At 44.4% G+C, this 13,851-nt stretch overlaps 1 protein-coding gene across 2 annotated transcripts in view; it reads left to right on the forward strand.

Annotated features, from left to right (window-relative positions):
- Nucleotides 1–9,119: 9,119 nt before the first annotated feature.
- Nucleotides 9,120–13,851, forward strand: part of LOC126278032 (synaptotagmin 1-like) — a 942,194-nt gene continuing 937,462 nt past the window's right edge. The window contains exon 1 of one of the 2 annotated variants that reach the window (XM_049977766.1): nucleotides 9,120–9,210. The gene's annotated coding sequence lies outside the window, so the exon portion shown is untranslated. The remainder of the gene's footprint in view (nucleotides 9,211–13,851) is intronic. The other variant, XM_049977768.1, reaches the window with a different exon arrangement.

A 13,851-nucleotide genomic window follows, 5' to 3' on the forward strand; every position in this document is an offset into this window, starting at 1 on the left:
TCTTGTATGTGCTCAAAACTGATTGGATGTAAAAAATAAAATGAGGTTCGGTCTCGCCTTAACTCATTTGTTTCAAACAATATTGGCACTGCACTTGCAATCCAAGAGTTTGTCATGTTTTAAACATGCATGTACTGAGAACTAGAAACTTCCATAATTCTCATGTCAGGGTAGTTATTCAATGCAAAATTGATTTTTACTGGATCTTACAGCCTTCTATTGCTGAATTAAAAAGAAAACAGCCCATGCACGCGATAGCCAAAGTTATGATGCTTACATCTACTCAAGAGACAACATGTCGGAGTTTTTACATTAAAATTTTAATCTTGTATTACAATGGTACCCACAAAATATCCACAGCCACATTTTGTTAACAGTAAGCAAATTTTACGCTGTTATTTGCAATAAAAGAACATGTTTCTTAACATTTAAATGCAACACCAGGAAACTTTGTTAACTGCATGTTAGTTGTTGTGGTCTGCAGTCCAGAGACTGGTTTGAACAGCTCTCCATGCTACTCCAACCTGTGCACGCTTCTTCATCTCCCAGTATTTACTGCAACCTACATCCTTTTAAATCTGCTTAGTGTATTCATCTCTTGGTCTCTCTCTACGATTTTTATGCTCCACGCTGCCCTCCAACGCTAAATTTGTAATCCCTTGATGGCTTAGAACATATCCTACCAACCGATCCCTTCTAGTCAAGTTGTGCCACAAACTTCTCTTCTCCGCCATCCAATACCTCCTCATTAGTTATGTGATCTACCCATCTAATCTTCAGCATTCTTCTGTAGCACCACATTTCGAAACTTTCTATTCTCTTCTTGGCTAAACTATTTATCGTCCATGTTTCACTTTCATACATGGCTAGACACTACACAAATATTTTCAGAAATGACTGCTGACATTTAAATCTATACTCGATGTTAACAAATTTCTCTTCTTCAGAAATGCTTTCCTTGTCATTGGCAGTCTACATTTTATATCCTCTTTATTTCGACCATCATCAGTTATTTTGCTCCCCAAATATCAAAACTCATCAACTACTTTAAGTATCTCATTACCTAATCTAATTCCCTCAGCATCACCCGATTTAATTCGACTACATTCCATTATCCGCGTTTTGCTTTTGTTGATGTTCATCTTATATCTTCCTTTCAACACACTGTCCATTCCGTTCAACTGCTCTTCCAGGTCCTTTGCTGTCTCTGACAAAATTGCAATGTCATCGGCGAACCTCAAAGTTTTTATTTCTCCTCCATGGATCTTAATTCCTACAATTTTTTTTTTACTTTGGTTTCCTTTACTGCTTGTTCAAAATACAGATTGAATAACATCGGGCATAGGCTACAACCCTGTCTCACTCCCTTCCCAACCACTGCTTCCCTTTCATGCCCCTCGACTGTTACAACTGCCATCTGGTTTCTGTACAAATTGTAAATAGCGTTTCGCTCCCTGTATTTTACCCCTGCCACCTTCAGAATTTGAAAGAGAGTATACCAGTCAACATTTTCAAAAGCTTTCTCTAAGTCTACAAATACTAGAAACTTATGTTTGCCTTTCCTTAGTCTATCTTCTAAGATAAGTCGTAGGGCCAATATTGCCACACGGGTTCTAACATTTCTACGAAAACCAAACTGATCTTCCCCGAGGTCGGCATCTACCAATTTTTCCATTTGTCTGTAAAGAATTCGTTTTAGTATTTTGCAGCTGAGACTTATTAAACTGTCAACACTTGCTTTCTTTGGGATTTGAATTATTATATTCTTCTTTAAGTCTGAGGGTATTTCGCCTGTTTCATACATCTTGCTCACCAAATGATAGTTTTGTCAGGACTGGCTCTTCCAAGGCTATTAGTAGTTCTAATGGAATGTTGTCAACTCCCGGAGTCTTGTTTCGACTTATATCATTCAGTGCTATGTCAAACTCTTCACGCAGTATCATATCTCCCATTTCATCTTCATCTACGTCCTCTTCCATTTCCGTAATATTGTCCTGAAGTACATCGCTCTTATACAGACCCTCTATATACTGCTTTCAACTTTCTGTTTTCCATTCTTTGCTTAGAACTGGGTTTCATACAAGTGGTTCTCATTTCTGCAAAGGTTTCTTTAGTTTTCCTGTAGGTAGTATCTATCTTACCCCTAGTTATACATCTCTACACCGTTTCATTTGTCCTCTAGCCATCCCTGCTTAGCCATTTTGCACTTCCTGTCGATCTGATTGTTGAGACGTTTGTATTCCTTTTTGGCTGCTTCATTACTGCATTTTTAAATTTTCTCCTGACATCAATTAAATTCAATATTTCATCTGTTACGCAAGGATTTCTACTAGCCCTCGTCTTTTTACCTACTTAATCCCCTGCTGCCCTCACTATTTCATCTCTCAAAGCTACCCATTCTTCTTCTACTATATTTCTTTCCCCTATTCTTGTCAAGCGTCCCCTAATGATCTCTCTGAAATACTCTACAACCTCTGGTTCTGTCACTTTATCCAAGTCACATCCCCTTAAATTCCCACCATTTTGCAATTTCTTCAGTTTTAATATACAGTTCATAACCAATAGATTGTAGTCAGAGTCAACATCTGAGTCCATAAACGTCTTACAATTTAAAACCTGGTTCCTAAATCTCTATCTTACCATTATATAATCTATCTGAAACCTTCCAGTACATCCAGGCCTCTTCTATGTATACAACCTTCTTTCATGATTCTTGAACCAAGTGTTAGCTATGATCAAGTTATGCTCTGTGCAAAATTCTACCCAGGGTCCTGCTCTTTCATTACTTACCCCTATTCCATATTCACCTACTATGTTTCCTTCTCTTCGTTTTCCTACTATCGAATTCTAGTCACCTATGACTATTAAATTTTCGTCTCCCTTCACTATCTGAATAATTTCTTTTAACTCAACCTCCATTTCAACAACCTCTTTGTCATCTGTGGCGTTAGATGGCTTAAAAACTTGTACTACCGTGGTAGGTGTGGCCTTCGTGTCTATCTTGGCCAAAGTAATGCGTTCACTATGCTACTAGTAGTAGCTTACCCACACTCCTATTTTTTTATTCTTTATTATACCTACTCCTGCACTACCCCTATTTGATTTTGTATTTATAACCCTGTAGTCAATTGACCCAAGTCTTGTTCCTCCTGCCACCGAACTTCACCAATTCCCAGTATATCTAACTTCAACCTACCCATTTCTCTTTTTTAATTTTCTGACCTACTTGACCAATTAAGGGATCTGACATTCCACGCTCCGATCCGTAGATGGCGAGTTTTCTTTCTCCTGATAACGACGTCCTCCTGAGTACTCCCCTCCCGGAGATCCGCATGGGGGATTATTTTACCTCCGGAGTATTTTACCCAAGAGGACGCCATCATCATGTTACCATACAGTAAAGCTGCCTGCCCTCGGGAAAAATTACGGCTGTAGTTTTCGCTTGCTTTCAGCTGATTGCAGTACCAGCACAGCAAGGCCGTTTTGGTTAATGTTACGATGCCAGATCAGTCAATCATCCAGACTGTTGCCCTTACAACTACTGAAAAGGCTGTTGCCCCTCTTCAGGAACCACACGTTTGTCTGGCCTCTCAACGGATACGAGGTTGTGGTTGCACCTCCGGTACGGCTATCTGTATCGCTGAGGCACGCAAGCCTCCCCAGCAACGGCAAGGTTCACGGTTCATGGTGGGGAAGGGGAGGGGAGGGGTTAACTGCATACACCTTACATAATACATAACATAATCTTGCGACTCAGTGAGTATTTACACACAGCACATAATATCATGAGTCTGCAGGGTCTTATAATGATTTACAGTCTGATCTCTTAATACATAACAGGAAAGTAGCATATTTTGTATCGCTTTCCTTCTTCTAAACCAGTATGCTTGTTTAGGATTAGCCTTGTCACTTCGATTAACACACACAAATATCTTTTTGTTGTGTTAGAATCAAGTTGTAATGCAGTGAACACATAGTGCAGAGTGGGGCGATCACTCTGTTGTAGAAATAATTCAAAAGCCAAGATCGGTTTAAAAAAACAACAACAAAGAAACAACTGCTCTCATGGTCATTCTTTTCCATAAGATATGTAAAACCGAAGGCATGCCCACCGTTGTTAGTCGAGCAACGGTCATGGACCATCTTGTGACTTCAGTTTTACATATCTTAAGGAAAAGAATGACCATGAAATCTGTGTTTTTTATTTTTTGTGAATATGATTTTACATCAGATAGTCTGCCCCCCCCCCCTCATGTATCGTTACATCCAAATGGTCTATAAATGTTAATCTAAATTCAGATCCGACGATGACACCTTTGGTGTGTTGAAACCGGTTATCCAGTAAACAGTATTTAAGCGATGTTGGCTGTTGACTTATTTATGGAAATAAGTTAGATGATTAGGAAAAGTAATAAGTGGTTAAATATAATTCTAACGATGTTTCTGACGATAAAACTAAACAAAGTATCAGTTAGGTTTTGAGACACGAACAGAGCATTATGCATCACATTTAATTAATATTATCTTGTGTTATACACTCCTGGAAATTGAAATAAGAACACCATGAATTCATTGTCCCAGGAAGGGGAAACTTTATTGACACATTCCTGGGGTCAGATACCTCACATTATCACACTGACAGAACCACAGGCACATAGACACAGGCAACAGAGCATGCACAATGTCGGCACTAGTACAGTGTATATCCACCTTTCGCAGCAATGCAGGCCGCTATTCTCCCATGGAGACGATCGTAGAGATACTGGATGTAGTCCTCTGGAACGGCTTGCCATGCCATTTCCACCTGGCGCCTCAGTTGGACCAGCGTTCGTGCTGGACGTGCAGACCGCGTGAGACGACGCTTCATCCAGTCCCAAACATGCTCAATGGGGGACAGATCCGGAGATCTTGCTGGCCAGCGTAGTTGACTTACACCTTCTAGAGCACGTTGGGTGGCACGGGATACATGCGGACGATCATTGTCCTTTTGGAACAGCAAGTTCCCTTGCCGGTCTAGGAATGGTATAACGATGGGTTCGATGACGGTTTGGATGTACCGTGCACTATTTAGTGTCCCCTCGACGATCACCAGAGGTGTACGGCCAGTGTAGGAGATCGCTCCCCACACCATGATGCCGGGTGTTGGCCCTGTGTGCCTCGGTCGTATGCAGTCCTGATTGGGCGCTCACCTGCACTGCGCCAAACACGCATACGACCATCATTGGCACCAACGCAGAAGCGACTCTCATCGCTGAAGACGACACGTCTCCATTCGTCCCTCCATTCACGCCTGTCGCGACACCACTGGAGGTGGGCTGCACGATGTTGGGGCGTGAGCGGAAGACGGCCTAACGGTGTGCGGGACCGTAGCCCAGCTTCATGGAGACGGTTGCGAATGGTCCTCGGCGATACCCCAGGAGCAACAGTGTCCCTAATTTGCTGGGAAGTGGCGGTGCGGTCCCCTACGGCACTGCGTAGGATCCTACGGTCTTGGCGTGCATCCGTGCGTCGCTGCGGTCCGGTCCCTGGTCGACTGGCACGTGCACCTTCCGCCGACCACTGGCGACAACATCGATGTACTGTGGAGGCCTCACGCCCCACGTGTTGAGCAATTCGGCGGTACGTCCACCAGGCCTCCCGCATGCCCACTATACGCCCTCGTTCAAAGTCCGTCAACTGCACATACGGTTCACGTCCACGCTGTCGCGGCATGCTACCAGTGTTAAAGACTGTGATGGAGCTCCGTATGCCACGGCAAATTGGCTGACACTGACGGCGGCGGTGCACAAATGCTGCGCAGCTAGCGCCATTCGACGGCCAACACCGCGGTTCCTGGTGTGTCCGCTGTGCCGTACGTGTGATCATTGCTTGTACAGCCCTCTCGCAGTGCCCGGAGCAAGTATGGTGGGTCTGACACATCGGTGTCAATGTGTTCTTTTTTCCATTTCCAGGAGTGTAGGTGTTTGATAGATATCTGGTATAGAGAAGGTGGATGTATGATGCATATTGACATTCCTCTTGCATCATGTGTTCATAATACGAAAGCTTCATGCATGTCGAAAATTCGGTAATGTTATCAGGAATCAAAAGAAAAAAAAAAGGTTCAAATGTGTGTGAAATCTTATGGGAGTTAACTGCGAAGATCATCAGTCCCTTAGCTTACACGCTAGTTAACCTAAATTATCCTAAGGACAAGCACACACACCCATGCCCGAGGGAGGACTCGAACCTCCGCCGGGGCCAGCCGCTCAGTCCACGACTGTGCACCAGACCGCTCGGCTAATCCCGCGCGGCTTATCAGGAATCAAATTTCCATTTATCGCCTTCAAATTTTGTTTCTGTAAATAAAACTACAAGTTGTTCCAGAACACGCTGATTCCAGTTCCGTGTGACATCCAACAGTCTGCAAGTCTGAGCGAGTTGAATGCAGTGTAAGATTATTCGTGAGTTCCATGTGGAACGTGGCGACTCTACTACGCGCCTTTCACATGTTCCTGACGAGTTAGTTAGTTAGTTATGTGTTCCATTGATCAATAGCACGGAAAATCGTTATGATGCGGAAAGTGTCAAATGCACAAGAAATGCGCACAGGAAAGAAGTTTTTTTTGTTTACATTGTAGTGTTATATCTAAATTTTTCTATTATCTATCCCATTCCGTTAAATGGCACAAAATGCACATAATATATAATAGATTTATTTACTCATATTCAAGTATTCATCTATGGTATGGAAAGAGTTGTCAATGAGGTATGATTACAATTTGTTTTTGAAACTATTATTGCTGTCTGTCAGACATTTTATTTCATCTGGTAATTTATCAAAAAGTTTTATATCAGCATATTTTACCCCTTTCAGTGCCAAAGAGAGGTTTAGTAAAGGATAGTGTAGGTCTTTCTTTTTTCTGGTATTGTAATCATGAATGTCGCTGTTGATTTTAAACTGCTTCATGTTGTTGAGAAAAAATTAAATTACTGAGTAAATGTACTGTGGAGCAGTTGAAAGAATTCCCAACCTTTTAAACAGATGCCTACAAGATGTGCGACTATAAACCCCACACATTATTCTAACTACTTTCTTTTGAGCAGTGAATACCTTTTGCCCAAGTGTTGAGTTGCCCCAGAATATATTTCGTATGACATCAGAGAATGGAAGTATGCGAAGTATGTTAGCTTACTAATTTCTACAGCCTCAAAATTGGCAATTATTCTGATTGCAAATGTTGCTGGACCTAGTCGCTTTAGGAGATCCAAAATATGAATTTTCCAATTAAGATTCTCATCTATGCAGGGTGTTACAAAAAGGTACGGCCAAACTTTCAGGAAACATTCCTCACACACAAATAAAGAAAAGATGTTATGTGGACATGTGTCCGGAAACGCTTAATTGCCATGTTAGAGCTCATTTCAGTTTTTTCGGTATGTACTGTACTTCCTCGATTCACCGCTAGTTGGCCCAATTGAAGGGAGGTAATTTTGACTTCGGTGCTTGTGTTAACATGCAACACATTGCTCTACAGTATTAGCATCAAGCACATCAGTACTTAGCATCAACAGGTTAGTGTTCATCACGAACGTGGTTTTGCAGTCGGTGCAATGTTTACAAATGCGGAGTTGGCAGATGCCCGTTTGATGTATGGATTAGCACGGGGCAATAGCCGAGGCGCGGTACTTTTGTATCGAGACAGATTTCCAGAACGAAGGTGTCCCGACAGGAAGACGTTCGAAGCAATTGATCGGCGACTTAGGGAGCACGGAACATTCCAGAATATGACTCGCGACTGGGGAAGACCTAGAACGACGAGGACACCTCCAATGGACGAGGCAATTCTTCGTGCAGTTGACGATAACCCTAATGTCAGCGTCAGAGAAGTTGCTGCTGTACAAGGTAACGTTGACCACGTCACTGTATAGAGAGTGCTACGTGAGAACCAGTTGTCTCCGTACCATGTACAGCGTGTGCAGGCACTATCAGCACCTGATTGGCCTCCAAGGGGACCACTTCTGCGAATGTTTCAGCCAACAATGCGTCAATCCTCATTTCAGTGCAAATGTTCTCTTTACGGATGAGGCTGCATTCCAACGTGATCAAATTGTAAATTTTCACAATCAACAGATGTGGGCTGACGAGAATCCAAACGCAATTGTGCAATCACGTCAGGAACACAGATTTTCTGTGAATGTTTGGGCAGGCATTGTTGGTGATGTCTTGATTGGGCCCCATGTACTTCCACCTGCGCTCAATGGAGCACGTTATCACGATTTCATACGGGATAGTCTACCTGTGCTGCTAGAACATGTGCCTTTACAAGAACGTGGTTCATGCACGATGGAGCTCCTGCACATTTCAGTCGTACGCTTCTCAACAACAGATTCGGTGACCGATGGATTGGTAGAGGCGTACCAATCCCATGGTCTCCACGCTCTCCTGACCTCAACCCTCTTGACTTTCATTTATGGGGGCATTTGAAAGCTCTTGTCTACGCAACCCTGGTACCAAGTGTAGCGACTCTTCGTGCTCGTATTGTGGACGGCTGTGATACAATACGCCGCTCTCCAGGGCTGCATCAGCGCATCAGGGATTCCATGCGACGGAGGGTTGATTCATGAATCCTCGATAACGGAGGACATTTTGAACATTTCCTGTAACAAAGTGTTTGAAGTCACGCTGGTTCGTTCTGTTGCTGTGGGTTTCCATTCCATGATTAATGTGATTTGAAGAGAAGTAATAAAATGAGCTCTGACATGGAAAGTAAGCGTTTCCGGACTCATGTCCACATAACATATTTTCTTTCTTTGTGTGTGAGGAATGTTGCCTGAAAGTTTGGCCATACCTTTTTTAACGCCCTGTATCACGATGTGTCAATCGTTAAGTAATTTTGATCGCAGTGCGGAGTCGTGTACCGTCTAGGAGTTGCGGCAGCGGCTGCGTCAGGCGCCGCCCGCTGCCGTGGTGTGGGGGCGACAATTCCCCGCTGGCCGCGTGTCCACTTCTCTCCCGGGCCGTGCCGTGCTGTGGCGTGCTGCGCCACGCTCCCTCCATGGGGACCGCAGTCCCCCAGGAAGCGAAGCCGCTATCTGCTTCCTCGCGCGCCTCCAGCCGGGAGGAAAAGCCGCCGCGGCAGTTGAGTGCGCGAACCGCTGCTGCCCGTGCAGCGGGCCCCGGTAATGGCCGTCTGACTGGTTTTGTCCACGTGTCCACGCCACCAGCCGGTGAGTCATCTGTAAACAATACAGTGCGCGAGCTACGCTTGTGGTGGGGGAAGATGTGGCCTCTCGCGAAAGAACGTCAAAGTTCACGTACAGGGTGACCAAGACTCACAACTACCAGCCACCAACATCACGATCATTTTAACCCTCTTTTTTTATTTTTTACTTTCTTGTTATGGTTTCATGCCATTACCGGTTACGAAACTTGCGTTTGTCATCATACGGCTGCATGGTACTTGCGGGACGAAATGTTACTCAGCTGTTGAATGAATTGGGTGCCATCTTAGCGTGCAGTGAAAACGTTCTGAAAAGAAATGGCTTGGTTCAAATGGATCTGAGCATTATGGGACTTAACTTCTGAGGTCATCAGTCCCCTAGAATTACGAACTACTTAAACCTAACTGACCTAACGACAGCACACACATCCATGCCCAAGACAGGATTCGAAAAGAAATGAAAATCTAGTTTAAATTTACGTTCGATTCGAATTATTAATAGTTTCTCCCTCTTAAGCTTAACGCAGTTAAAGAAAATTTTTATGAAGGTGCGATTCGTTTTCATTTATACAGCATGTCCTGTGAATGTCTGCAGATATGCATACATAATATGCATACCTATTACATTTTCGTATTTACAGACAGAAAAGAATATTTACTCTACTGGCCATTAAAATTGCTACACCGAGAAAAAATGCAGATGATAAACCGATATTCATTGGACTAATATATTATACTAGAACTGACATGTGATTACATTTTCATGCAATTTGCGTGCATAAATCCTGAGAAATCAACACAGAACAACCACCTCTGAAGGTAATAACGGCCTTGATACGCCTGGGCATTGAGTCAAACAGAGCTTGGATGGCGTGTACAGGTCCAGCTGCCCATGCAGCTTCAACACGATTCCACAGTTCATCAAGAGTAGTGACTGGCGTATTGTGACGAGCCGGTTGCTCGGCCGACATTGACCAGACGTTTTCAATTGGAGAGAGATCTGGACAATGTACTGACCCGGACGGCAGTCGAACATTTTCTGTATCCAGAAAGGCCCGTACAGGACCTGCAACATGCGGTCGTGCATTATACTGCTGAAATGTAGGGTTTTGCAGGGATCGAATGAGGGGTAGAGCCACGGGTCGTAACACATCTTAAATGTAACGTCCACTGTTCAAAGTGCCGTCAATGCGAACAAGAAGTTACCGAGATGTGTAACCAATGGCACCTCACACCATCACGCAGGGTGATACTCCAGTATGGCGAGGACGAATACACGCTTCCAATGTGCGTTCACTGTGATGTTGCCAAACACGGATGTGACCATCATGATGCCGTAAACAGAACCTGGATTCATCCGAAAAAATGATGATTCGCCATTCGTGCACCCAGGTTTGTCGTTGAGTACACTATCACAAGCCCTCATGCCTGTGATGCAAGGGTAACCGCAGCCATGGTCTCCGAGCTGATAGCCCATGCTGCTGCAAACGTCGTCGAACTGTTCGTGCAGATGGTGGTTATTTAACTGCCAAAAAGGTTCCCTGTGTCTAAATACTCTTCATAATAATACAACAACAGACGATAGGTAACTGTGTATACTTCATGCATTCTGATCAAAACATGAAAGTTTAAAAAAATAGAGAAGAAACGATGAAATATTTTATGAAATGATTCGTCAAAAAGTAAGACGAAAGTGAATTACGAAACATTTGATGCACCTTTGAATGACGCTCGAAATTGCGTACAGCAGATAAGGCGCACAGTCTACACAATGCAGCAGACCAGTACCCTTCAGTATTCTTCAAAATTCTAAGTCAGGTACTGAAATTTAAATTGTGAACTGGTACCTCATTTACTGTGCATGATACCGAGTGTAATCATAGGTGCGTCAGAGATTTCTTTAATGCAGTTTATTTCTTACTTTTAAACAAAATATGTCACAACAAATTTGACTGCTTTTTTAAATTTTTCTACTAAACCTTACTTTCATAAAACGTCCCTGAGAAATACTACTGTAGTTTCACATGTTTCGCATGCAGCACAGTGTTTATGTTTCTTCATTTGTTTTCAGTGTATTTTCTGAGTGTTACCAACGGTAAATGATTTTTTTTCCGTAGCAATTAGTGTGTGTGTGTGTGTGTGTGTGTGTGTGTGTGTGTGTATGTGTGTGTGTGTGTGTGTGGGTGTGTGTCGGTGAGTGGGTGGGTGACCGTTCGTTACTGTAACTTAGTGAACATGGAGAAACCTGTGGTTTACAGAACATACGACGTGTGTGAGAAAAGTAATGAGACTGACAAGAATGTGAGCGATCTGGCAACGCTGTGTTGTTCTACTGGTGTAGACCGGTGTGTTCACACTTCGAAGGTGCTCAGTCTGAGTTTCAGCTCCGTTCTGTCACCACGTGGTTTTTGAGGGCGCCATCAATTAAGTTGTGTTTTTGTTGTGTGTTACGAAAACGGAACAGCAGAATTTAGAGCAACGTTATGCCATCAAGTTTTGTGTTAAACTTGACGAATCTGCGAGCGTGTCCTCTAAAAACGTGGAACAGGCTTTTTGAGAATATTCCTTACCGAGAGCAGAAGTTTTTCGCTGGCACAAATCATTTTTGATAGACCGAGAACACGGTGAAGATGAACCTCTTTCAAGGAGACCTTCTATATCAAAAACCGACGGAAATGTCGAACGTGTGCGGCCTCTTGTGAGACCTATTACTCCAGGACAAACTGTCAACCGAGTGTTTTACAAATATGTGCCTAAAAGGTTCAGGAAAAGTTTGAATCGAGTGATACCAGACATTGCACACAAGTGAAGACTGCATCATAACAAAGCCCTATGACACACAGTCATTTCCATCATGAAATTTTTGACCTCAAAAGCAATTCCTGTTGTCTCACAGCCCCCGATTCACTTGACCTGAGTCCTTGTGACTTTTTTCTTTTCCCGAACGTGAAAAATGTCTTGCAAGGTTGTCATTTTGGGATTCTAGAGAACATTCAAAAGAATGTGAGCGGCAGGTTAAAGAGCCTATGACACACAGTCACTTCCATCACGAAATTTTTGACCTCAAAAGCAATTCCTGTTGTTTCACAGCCACCGATTCACTTGACCTGCGTCCTTGTGACTTTTTTCTTTTCCCGAACGTGAAAAATGTCTTGCAAGGATGTCATTTTGGGATTCTAGAGAACATTCAAAAGAATGTGAGCGGCAGGTTAAAGAGCCTATGACACACAGTCACTTCCATCACGAAATTTTTGACCTCAAAAGCAATTCCTGTTGTTTCACAGCCCCCGATCCATTTGACCTGCGTCCTTGTGATTTTTTTCTTTTCCCGAACGTGAAAAATGTCTTATAAGGTTGTCATTTTGGGATTCTAGAGAACATTCAAAAGAATGTGAGCGGCAGGTTAAAGAGCCTATGACACACGGTCACTTCCATCACGAAATTTTTGACCTCAAAAGCAATTCCTGTTGTTTCACAGCCCCCGATCCATGTGACCTGCGTCCTTGTGAATTTTTTCTTTTCCCGAACGTGAAAAATTTCTTACAGGGTTGTCATTTTGGGATTCTAGAGAACATTCAAAAGAATGTGAGGGGCAGGTAAAAAGATCCTACCAGTTGGAACCTTTCAGCACGACTGGGAACAACGGCTCCATTGGTGTATAGCTGCCGAATGGAACCATTTTAAAATGTGTTATACACTCTTGGAAATGGAAAAAGGAACACATTGACACCGGTGTGTCAGACACACCATACTTGCTCCGGATACTGCCAGAGGGCTGTACAAGCAATGATCACACGCACGGCACAACGGACACACCGGGAACCGCGGTGTTGGCCGTCGAATGGCGCTAGCTGCGCAGCATTTGAGGACCGCCGCCGTCAGTGTCAGCCAGTTTGCTGTGGCATACGGAGCTCCATCGCAGTCTTTAACACTGGTGGCATGCCGCGACAGCGTGGACGTGAACCGTATGTGCAGTTGACGGACTTTGAGCGAGGGCGTATAGTGGGCATGCGGGAGGTCGGGTGGACGTACCGCCGAATTGCTCAACACGTGGGGCGTGAGGTCTCCACAGTACATCGATGTTGTCGCCAGTGGTCGGCGGAAGGTGCACGTGCCAGTCGACCTGGGACCGGACCGCAGCGACGCACGGATGCACGCCAAGACCGTAGGATCCTACGCAGTGCCGTAGGGGACCGCACCACCACTTCTCAACCAATTAGGGACACTGTTGCTCCTGGGGTATCGGCGAGGACCATTCGCAACCGTCTCCATGACGCTGGGCTACGGTCCCGCACACCGTTAGGCCGTCTTCCGCTCACGCCCCAACATCGTGCAGCCCGCCTCCAGTGGTGTCGCGACAGGCGTGAATGGAGGGACGAATGGAGACGTGTCGTCTTCAGCGATGAGAGTCGCTTCTGCCTTGGTGCCAATGATGGTCGTATGCGTGTTTGGCGCCGTGCAGGTGAGCGCCACAATCAGCACTGCATACGACCGAGGCACACAGGGCCAACACCCGGCATCATGGTGTGGGGAGCGATCTCCTACACTGGCCGTACACCTCTGGTGATCGTCGAGGGGACACTGAATAGTGCACGGTACATCCAAACCGTCATCGAACCCATCGTTCTACCATTCCTAGACCGGCAAG

Source organism: Schistocerca gregaria, chromosome 6 (assembly GCF_023897955.1).
Source record: "Schistocerca gregaria isolate iqSchGreg1 chromosome 6, iqSchGreg1.2, whole genome shotgun sequence".
Lineage (NCBI taxonomy): Eukaryota > Metazoa > Arthropoda > Insecta > Orthoptera > Acrididae > Schistocerca > Schistocerca gregaria.